The sequence below is a fragment of the Emydura macquarii genome, unplaced genomic scaffold (genome assembly GCF_026122565.2).
Source record: "Emydura macquarii macquarii isolate MOO-44397 ecotype Brisbane River unplaced genomic scaffold, CSIRO-AGI_Emac_v2 contig_587, whole genome shotgun sequence".
Classification (NCBI taxonomy): Eukaryota; Metazoa; Chordata; order Testudines; family Chelidae; genus Emydura; species Emydura macquarii.
The window spans coordinates 15,699,500-15,709,530 of NW_027130724.1; the positions used below are offsets into that span (position 1 = coordinate 15,699,500).

Consider the following 10,031-nt stretch of genomic DNA (forward strand, 5'->3'; position numbering starts at 1 on the left):
ACAAATGAGGAAACAGACACAGAAGTGAAATAACATTCCAAGGCCCAAATGAAGGCTATGATCTGACCCCATAAGAGTCAGTGAAAGTTTTCTCATTGACTTCAATAGGAGCCAGATCAAGCCCAAGTCACTACTAAACTAAAATGTTCTGAATCTTTCAGTCCTATACACAGTTAATTGGAAAATGCTGCCTGTCAAAATAGTTGTAGCAAGGAGGAATACCTATATTTCTTACTAAACATTGGGACAATAATTTCTTACAAAGTTTTATATCCAGGAATGTTGCTGTTAAGTATATTACAGTAAACTGCCAGATCAGAAGACAAGAGATTTCTTTTTGTAATTATTATTAGCTATCGAGATCAGCTTTTATTTATCTTATCCTTCCACAGTTTTGGTTATCATGACTCATTTTCTCCTCTCATAAAAAATAAGTGTAGTCAAACAGTGAATTAAAGTTTTTCATCATTACCCAATCATGATGCTACACATTTTTCATCAAACTGCTTAGTTCATTTAGAAAACTACATACATGTATGATTAAAGTATGTGAGAATAAGAGATAAAACAAGAAGATGAAAAGAAGATAACTACACCTAAATTGTATCCATTACTATACTAACTTACATCATCATCCCGTGACTTTTCTTACAAACAATACTTCTGTAATATGTTGGTACTGAGTTAAACAAAGAAGCATCCTTCAGATTATGCACATTAGCAGGAGATATACTGGTATCAAGAACAAGAAGAGAAGAAGTTACTTCATGATAGTTATTCTTAAAAACCCTTACGGTAATTGGACGATATACAGTTTCTAAATTTCCATTTAGCTATTTATTATTATTTCTGCCTTTCATTTCCAATTGTTGCTGAATGCACAGACAAATTGCTAGAGCCAATTTTTACAAAGCATGCAACTCAATGTAAGTAATGGGCTTGAACACATTTCATAGAGTGGAATTTGGCCTGATTCTGCAAAGCTTTAGTCATATATGTAATCCCACTGACTTCAAACAGGACTCCTATGCATGAGGCTTTACATGATTGGTATCAAGTCAGATTGTTGCACTCTGTGGTCCAGTTTCTGCCCTGAATTACACTGGTGAGACCCCAGTGATGACAATGGAACTGTGCCAGATTACACCAAGGCTGAATTTTTTTTGGCTCTACTACACTATCATGTTAACTAGCCATGACAGTAAAGGATATGCAGAAAAACTACTTGACAGTTAAACATGGACTTACTAAAATATATTACTGGATTTACTGCTACTATAAATCACAACAAACTGTTACAAATTTGTGAAATTGTCCTGTTTTTTTTACCAGCTCCTATATAAAAAAAGAAAGTGTTTTAAAGAAATCCTTTTTAAAAGTCCAAATTTGATATTTTTTTAAAATAAAATTTGATTTTTTGTTGATATACTTACTTTTAAATGCCTTTACAAACACTAGAACCAAAAATGGTGCTTCTGGGTACCCATCCGAAGCCAGAATAGGGCAGGCAATTAGAGCCATCCACACACATCCGAGAGTAGAGTTTACCTCTTAATGTTTACATGCTATTACCTTGTATGAATACTGTTGTGGGTGTCAACACAGTGTTAAAAAAATGGTAGCAAAATAAAGATTCAGAGATTATAATTGGTCAGGCCCAGGAGCTTCTGTGGGCCAAACATTCCCTTAGCTTCTGCTGGCCACTCTGGAGAAGTGACAGATGCTGTGCTCAGTGCAGTGGTGATTTCTTTTGCTAGTCCACAAAACCCACCCTCTGAGGTTCCTCCTGCCCTCTACAGCTGGATGTTTAGGAGGAAAGGTGAAGATTTTTTTTTAACCACTTACAGAAGGAAAAGCCAAGTAACCGGGACTCACTGTGCCCACCCCTCTCTACATGATGTTTTGAATATTCTGGCTTGTTCTGTCAACACTGTAGGAACGTCAGCCCCTGCTGTTAAGTCAGGAAGTGTTACAGGGGCTGAAAAGCAGAAAATTCAAATCCTATGAGTTGTGAAACGCTTCAGCATGGAATCATAATACAGAAAGGGCTTGATTATGTGAAATGGGGAAAGGGGGTGCAAGGAGCATCTCAATATACAACCCAGCTAAGGGACCATGCACACAGTCTTGTCTATTGCACAGCCAGTGCATAAGGGCCAGCGGCCTCCAGCATCAACAGCAGGGCTAGAAACCTAACAAAAGTGGAAGAGGGGACAAACCCTGGGATCATGGTCCTGCCTCATTCTTCATCAGCCAGCAGAGGTGGGCCAGTGCTGGGCAGAGAATATGTTGTAGTCAGGTAAAGAACGCAGCAGATGCCACTACTCTGTGCATTCCCCAGAGCTGGCTCAGGCACAATGTCTGCTGGAGCCGCTGCCAGTCACTTCCCACCTGCAAACATGGATGCTGGCTTAAAGCCATCTTCTTGCACAAGTTATATATTCTGAAAACTGGTTTAACATAATGCATAACTTTCCATTAGACACTAAAGGAAGAGTCTCAAGAGTTTAAAGTTGCAAAACATATTCACCAATCTTCAGAAGATCCTCTGGTTGCTAAGAAGTAGTTCTACGCTTTTCAGACAAATTAATTTTAATTAAACACACAACTGAAGACTAGCACAAGCTATCAATTATTAAGTACATTTATATAGCACTGTAAATTTAAACACAACATGCAACAATATGCAGTGTTTCACCTTTTCACTATCTGCAGGTCTCTCTAGCAAATTGGAATATGGAAATTCATATGGTCTCCAGCTTAGCACATTTTAGAAAGAGTCTAGATTAAGTCACTCTGCAAAGCATATATCCAACACTAATGCCATACATGTCCCTCTCTCACTCAGACTTAATTTAGGATATTTCCCACTCCCACTTTGACACAGCTGTCCCTAAAGTCCTTCTCTAATGTTAGAAGTATTGGTCTGACACACATTTGCAAGCAGCTATCATCTGGCCCCTCCTCCCACTCCACGAATTGACATCTTACAGCACTCAACGTTCACAAAGTTGATGTCACATAAACCATATTGGGGTTATTTTATTTATTAGGCTATTTACAGAATGTTCCAGATGGATATACAGAATACATGTAATGCATTATTTAGCAAGCTTAAGAACTCACCTCATTGTAGAGCTACCACTGTCCCTCACAACTTCCTTTTCATGTAAAAGTGGGAAAGAATTCCGGATATGAAGAAGTTTCAGTCAGAATGCCTTACCTCCTGCCCCCAGACATTAAGAGTGTCAGAAAAAGCACCCCAAATGATCTTGGACATCACAACTGCATAGTGGCCCTCTGAAGAAGCCGGGAACAAGGGTTAGCCTAGATTAAGTTAGCCACTACTCTCTGCTCCGATTGGATGTCTGGAAGTACAGTGTATAGCACCACAACTGAGAAAAATACAGTATGTATAACACACACACTTTAAAAATAGACTACCTAAATAACTCCTCAGTGCGCTACCATCTGTTCGGTGCCAGTTCTCCAGTCCTACTTGCGACATTGCAAATTACTACTACTAGGTATTTGTATTGCAGTAGCTCCTAGAGGCCCCATCAGGTATCAGAGCCCCATTGTGCTAGGCATTGAACACATCTATAAAAAACCCACAGTCCTTGCTTCAAAGAGCTTACAGAATACAGCTGTAAAGGCATGGGACCATTCCCTTTAATGTTTTGGACAAAACTGTGCTAGGATTTTCATAGTGCACACAAAGAAGGGGAAAAACAGCAAAGGCAGTCTTACTCATTCCCACTGCCATTGTGTTCCAGCCTCTGCATTCCTCCAAGCACAATACTGCACAAAAGTATTGCTGCTGCCAGGGAGAGCTTTCTAAAATGAATGGGAAAGCATGTTTGGGTGCTCAGTTCCATACTTAATCTTAAAGCTAGTGTGAATGCCCATATGGACGTTTTTTTAAACAAACAAACAAAACACACGCACACTCCATTAGCAAATTCAATGGTACAGGTATTAAAGTGATCCAACCAATGTCTGAGATAAATCAGAGGTAGAGCACCCATTATCCTATCAGATATACATTATTTAGTCTGTTTGCTCTTAGTTTATTTTATATAGCTAACTGTACAAATTTGGGAGAACATGCTGGCCCTGGCCATTTTTGTTCCAGGAATGCAAGAAGTTTACAAATACATGTTTACAAATGCTGAAGAATTCTCTCTCCTATTCTTCCTTCTCTCCCTTGAATTATTGAATTCTCCCTTGAATTCTCTCCCTGTACCTTTTAAAATTCACTCCAAGTTGTTCCACTTGCAAAAAACATCAGAACCTCTGAGGATTTTCTTGAAGGTAAATTCCAAGTCAACTCATGTTAAACAAGGTGTCACTTTTTTTTTTTTTTTTTAAACTTAACTTGCTTTTGTTTTGATAACATGATCCTGAATTTTGTCCCAAAACATGTTGAGTATTGTCTCTCTGTATAATAAAGAACTTAAGTTTTCTTAAACAAATTGTGAAGAAAACATGTCTATTTTCACACTAAAGTGTCCCAAACCACAACCCTATACAGAAGTAAAAAAAAAAATCTCTCTCTCTCCTCTTCTCCCCCCATCAGAAAGTTAATGAACTGTAAACCGAGCAAAATAAACTCAAATGAGAGTAATTCATTGCATATTTCATTATGAGTAACAGCTCAATTCTATCTTGTGTCAAGATATGGAAAGAAAATGTTAGACAGAATTCTCTCTACAACCCGCTGTAAATTAGAATAAAAATTTTTGCATAAGAACAGAGTAATGGCAACAATGTCCATCATTTCTCCAAAGAGTAAACTTATATACAAGAATAGTCTAAATTAAAGACTATAAATCTAATTGATAGCCAATTTTCCCCAAACTATATTTAATACGTTATGGGCCTGATCCTGTAAAAAGCACCTCCTGTAGGGTACTCAATCCCTCATCTTCATTTAACTTCAGGAAGTTGCAGTGACTGATCTCAATCAGGGCCAAAGTTCATTTTTTTTGTAGATTCAGTCAGCAATTTTCACAGGCATTAAAAGCTCTAAGGGCACACCAGTCCCATTTACCTACAACCCATGTTAATTCCTGAACATTGTTCTTCCTGTGCACTGAATGAGGCCAGGGTCCTGTGGAAAAAATGTGAACATGTAATTAAAGACTGTCATAATGCATAGGCCCAAGGAGGCCAAATTAAGACTGCATGAGCAACCTTAATTTTGGAATTTCCTAACTTTTGATCACTTGATTTTGCTACCTTAACATTCTTTTAAGGAAGTTTTTTTTGCATGCCATTGCCTCGGTTCTTGAAAAAGCCAAGTGAAAAAACAGAAATTTCATCATGGAATCATAACTACTCCATTGTCTGGATGTTCCTAAATCTGACTGCCAGAAGCTGAGTCTAAACAACAGGGGATGGATCACTTGATAAACTGCCCTGTTCTGTTCATTCCCTCTGAAGCATCTTGCATCAGCTACTTTTAGAAGGATACTGGGCTAGATGAACCATTGGTCTGACCCAATATAGCCATTCTTAACAACAGCTTTGGAAATTGTAAAACAACAGAACAGACCACTGGCATTAAAGTCATTAAAGTAACTAACAGCAGTACCAGGCTGTTATTCTCGGGGGGGGGTGGGGTCAGCCACTAGAAGTGGATGAGACAGTGCATTTCACAGCTGTTTCTGACAGAAGAAAGGGAGTGGTCAGATTCAGTAATTCTGGGTTCCATTCCAAGTTCTAAATGGTTACACTACACACTTCTATTCTGAAACCTCTCATGCCTGACCATTTCTGCCCTACCTGCCTGTCCTAGTCCCAGTCCTGAGGCCCCCAACTCTCCCTTGGCTCCTCATTCCATTTCCATCTTCCAACAACTCATCTCAACTCCACATCCCAGTCCCTTCTTATCTCGCCTGGGCTCCTCATTGCAATCTGACTCCACCAACATACCCTCAAGTGTGACTCTTCACTCTTCTGCATTTTAAAATCAACCTGCATCTCCCTTCTCATCCTCTCTGCTAGGATGCCAATAGGAGATGCATTAGAGGAACAGAACTGTTTGTGTGGAATAGGTACAGTAGCTGGGAGGAGCAATTGCAGGGAAGTCCTTCTTTGTACCTGCAGCCCCAGGCTGTGGCATGCTCAGCCACTTTGTAGGGATGGCACATACACAGGTTTACCAGCACATGCAAGTTGGCAATGGATGGAGCATGCTCACAGTAGCAGAATCATCAGAAAATTTAGCTGCCAAAAGACTCTACTTAGTCTCCACTGAGCATGTGTGAACTCCAGGTCTCAGAAGCTCATAACTTTGCTCATCCCTGTAAAAATCCACCCAAATTTGGCCAAGGCATATCCCTGAAAGTATGGAGACTGCTGCCCCAACCAAATTTCAAGTCCTTGCTCCACAACTGGAGGCATTAGAGCTTCTCAACTAAACAGTCATTTTTTTAAAAAAAATTAACATGGGCAAAACAATACATTTTCCCCTGAACTTGTTCTGAGAAATGGCAGATGCCTTTTTGCTGAATTATAAAATCAAAACAAAAAAACACTACAAAACCATCAGCCTCAGGCAGAAACCCAACATGAAAAATTTTAGCCTAAACTGTTTGTAACTTTGCCAAACATTAGCAACTGAAAACAGGGTCCTATAATGGGAAAGTATCAAGCAGCCTTGACTATAGGCATTGCTACCTGCACCACTTACATCAAGGGGAGTATATAGGGAACACTCTTTTCAAAAGGCTAGCAGGTTTCTTTAGCATTGTTCTTTCAAAGGTTACGTTGCACAAACAACATTAATTTCTGTCATTATCCAGATGTTTATTTTATAACAATTCTATAAATGAATTCTGTGCAAATGACTGTTCTAATTTAAGGCTATCAAGCTTAAAATTCAAAGCAGTTACATGGTATTTAACCCTTTGTAAAATGATCATCTATCTTAATTTTTGTTTCTATCATCATAGACCAGTAAAACTTATCTTCAGGGAATGATATAGGCATCACAGTGTCCTGAAAGAGAGTTATAGGATCAGGGTTCTTTGCTCAATTAAATTTAATTTCTCACAATAGATGTTATTTCACAATTAATGAAAGATTATGAAATAAGGTTTTCTTTAAACTGAAGCCACAAAAATTACCTGCATGTGTATACAACTATGACCAAATTTATTTTTATTCACTTTTAGTGTCTTAAATGAAAACATTGTTAGATTTCTATGGGATTAGATCTCTGATCTTGCTTACAGTAGGCTGAAAAGCATGTCAAACAGCCATTGCTCAATAAAATTTGAGACTATCCCAGCTGTACATTTGGATCTATTTCTCTCTCACTTTCACACAGTATAAATCAAAAGTGAAATAAGCGAGCATTATACCGGAGCAAACCAACTGTAAATGAGCAGAGAAGTCATCCCTTGGTGTTCACACAATACCTGTTCCAGTTGTGTTACAAGCAATACTTGTGTACCAGCTGAACTACAACTTTACCCATCACTTCCTAATGTGGATGGGGGTGGGGGAAGGAGAAATCACAGCAGTTCAGTGGAACCTAACTTCAGCCCTCCTTGAAAATGTAGAACCCTCACATTGACAAACCTTATATTAGAGTTCTCCCAGCATTCCATGCGCACCAAAAATATATCATTCCATGGAGCAAATGAACTGATGTACCGACATGGTGTAAATCTTAAATAGGCAGAGACTGGAGTAATGATTTCACCTATTTGTTTAAACAGTGTTTAAAAGTCTGGGCACTCTTAAAATAAACTGAACTTATCCATAGCACAGTACTTTTTGTGAGTATATTATTCTGTTTTATAGGGTCACAGCCTGGCTGCACAGTCTATACTATGCTAGGTATATGCTGGAAAAGCTATAAGCAGAGACAAAAAAACCATCTTAATTTTTGGTATATCTACACAGAGGCATCCAGCAACCACCACCATAAAACCAGAAGAAGCCATACAGTATTCTAGATTACATGGAAGAAAAATAAATGAAATAAACCCACATTTTTCTGGGAATTTTAAGCTCAACAATTTACATACCTGATTGATTCTGTTGAAAGTTCTGGACATTCCAGAAATGTTTTCAGTCTCTTTATGATTTTGTTCCAGTTTTCTATGAATGGATGTAAGCAAGCAAACATCTGTATCACTCTTAAGAGTGAATGACTTAACTTCTCTTTCAATGCCTAAAATAGGAAAGAATAAGATGTTTTAAGATAAAGAAAAAGCACTCATTAGATATTGTAGAAACAATTACAGAATTACAAATATTTTGCTCAAATAAGCATCGCAACTCATTCATTTTGTAGGAAAACAACTAAACACTCATAGGAGCAGAGTATAATGCAACAGTTCTGCTGCTCAGATTGAAGACATTAAGAAAGAGTACTTGTTTTATTAAAGTCAATGAGATAAATTGTTAGTTCATGTAAATTGTTTAAAGAAACATCAAAAGTACTCGAGCATGACATGAGTGTCAGTAAACTCCCTAGCATAACATTAGGCTTACTATTACAATAGGCAATTACTTCCCACATTGGGAATTTGCTACTTCACCTACAATAATACCACTTGCGGGGTCTGGGGGAGGACCTATAGCAGACCCACATGAGAAACTGCAGGAATATGCTCTGTCCCACAAAACCCAACCAAACTTCAACCACTAAGAGCAGGCTGACAGAATTTTTAAATTAATTTTCTCAAATCAAAGTGGAAATTTTTGCTCAATTTTATTAATTGTGCTTGAGTATCTGGATGAATGCTAGTTATTTATGAAAGAGTTCATAAATCCTAGAAGTATTACACATTTACCAGAATGATTATTCATTTGAATATTTGTTTTAGCAGTGCAATGTTCACTATTTTTAATTCTCATATAAGATGATTCAGTCATCTGATAAGGGAGCAGAAACAATACTCTGTGACTTAGTTAAACAATCACATTAATATGAATCATGAACAGCAAACAGTAGAAGCTAAATCAGAAAAAAAGGCACACATTCAGGAACAAGAGCATTCACATATGGAATTATACTGCTAAGCACAATACTGGTAAATTTCTCCCTGTAGGCAAACCCTGAGAGGAAAGCTGTCTGCAGCCATGTTTTTATTCAAACATTTTAATTGTATAGAATTGGTCTAATACACATGTATATATGCACTTACATACAGAGCCTCTTTGTCTAGCTCTGAGCTGATACAAGCAGTGGGATGAAGGCCACCAGCACTACCGACAGCAAGCAGCCTCTGATTCCTTCCATCTGCAGTGCTGCCAGCACAGCCAGGACTCTGGGCAAGGTGCTCCAGCAGCACTCCCTCATTCCAGGCCTCTTTCACAGGAAACTGTTTGCAGAGGGCTCTTCCAGTGTTATGAGATCTAGGATGAAATTGCAAGAGCTGACTGTATTTGGTGTTTTTCTTAAAGCCTCAGCTGCTGGAAGGATATTACTTGAAAATTGCAACTTTAATTAAGAATAAGTTGTTAACATTTATGGTTGTGAAGAAAAGCTTGAAAACATGATGTTTTAAGGCTCCCTCACCAGAAGGCAAATTTCAAGTTTCATTAATGGTAAGATTTTAAAATAAGCACATAAGGTTAGCAATCATGGAATCTACCCACCATCTTCAAATTTCTGCTCTCACATACTACATTTTAACCCCACTGACTTCAAAGGAGTTCCACTGCTGTTCTGAAGAAAGAATTTGACCTAATATCTCAATTTAGACCAAGGTGAAACAGGGTTGACTGAAAACATGACCACTGACTATGTAATTAGTCATGCATTCTCTCTCTCTAATAATTGGATGGGAAACAACCTCTTCAACTGCTAGGGCATTGTCTAAGCCCCAGGTGTTCAATTAACTAATTTACATGAGTAAATGCAATTTCTGCAAACAAATCCAAGGTGTTGTTACTTTCACAAAAGTTGCAGGGAGAAAAAGTTGGAATGAAAAACTGAGCCCAGAATTTTAACGGTCATGCTTGAAATTCTGACCCTTAAAACTCTAACATTAGGCTATTGAAAAACT

At 38.1% G+C, this 10,031-nt stretch overlaps 1 protein-coding gene across 5 annotated transcripts in view; it reads right to left on the reverse strand.

Moving 5' to 3' along the window:
* The window catches only part of IRAG1 (inositol 1,4,5-triphosphate receptor associated 1), a 174,952-nt gene extending 165,252 nt beyond the window's left edge, over positions 1-9,700 (reverse strand). For 4 of the 5 annotated variants that reach the window (XM_067540803.1, XM_067540801.1, XM_067540802.1 and 1 more), the window contains exons 1-3: positions 9,622-9,700; positions 9,168-9,378; positions 8,043-8,188 (exon numbers count right to left, since the gene is read on the reverse strand). The gene's annotated coding sequence lies outside the window, so the exon portion shown is untranslated. The other variant, XM_067540793.1, reaches the window with a different exon arrangement.
* Between the last annotated feature and the right edge of the window lie 331 nt (positions 9,701-10,031).